This window comes from Colobus angolensis, unplaced genomic scaffold (assembly GCF_000951035.1).
Source record: "Colobus angolensis palliatus isolate OR3802 unplaced genomic scaffold, Cang.pa_1.0 Scaffold30, whole genome shotgun sequence".
Lineage (NCBI taxonomy): Eukaryota > Metazoa > Chordata > Mammalia > Primates > Cercopithecidae > Colobus > Colobus angolensis.
This window is the reverse complement of record NW_012116266.1, coordinates 1,604,435-1,605,341: the sequence shown is the minus strand read 5'-3', so window position 1 is coordinate 1,605,341 and position 907 is coordinate 1,604,435.

Genomic DNA, 907 nt, shown 5'->3' with positions numbered 1-907 from the left:
CTCGGCCTCCCAAAGTGCTGGGATTACAGGCTTGAGCCACCGCGCCCGGCCATTTTCTTTATTAAAATGTTGCTTTGCTTTGCTTCACAGAATGATCCCTCTCCAGAAGTGTTTCTGAGACTGAAGTGGTCTGGAATGACCGTGAAAGATCCTGTTAAACTGCAGATGTCCAAGCCCCACCCTGCAGAGGGTATGATTCAGGTTTGGGGTGAAACTCAGAAAATTGAATTAAAAAAAAAACCAAAAACCCTTGATGATTCTGATGCAGGTGGTCTTGGCCCACACCTTAAGAAACATTGCACACGGTAGGTTTCTGCATGCATTTAAACAGAAGTCCATTTCTGTTTGGAAAATAATTATGTTGTGTAAATCAAAGCCCACCTATATTGTAATGGAATGGACTGGAACTAAGAGAGAAGGTTTATATTTGGTATTTTACAATCCTAACTCTCTAAGATTCATAAGATAGCTATTTTATTATTATAAATTTTTATTGCTCATGTGTCTTGTTAAGAAACATTCAAATCTGTAAGTATGTGATTGACACACCTTATACAACATGCATTCCAGTGCTGACCTACTGTCTGGCGTATCACAATGTTTAACAAATAGACATGTGTTGGAATCCTCCAGGTTAGCCTGCAGTTTCCTGTTTCTAATTCTCCCTAGGGGGATCAGCAAAACAACCCAAATCACTCTCTTGGTAGCACCATTCTAAATTAGACTGAAAAAGAACACCCTCTAACTGGGAGATAATGACTTTATAAAGAGGTACAGGGGAAGAGGGGAGGAGGAAGAAGGATGACCTAGGTGAGATGGGGCCATGTCATTGGGGTGACACTACAGAAGGAAGCCCAATGTGGGTTTAGGAGGTGGTTCTTCACTGTGATTTTTTTTTTTTTTTTTT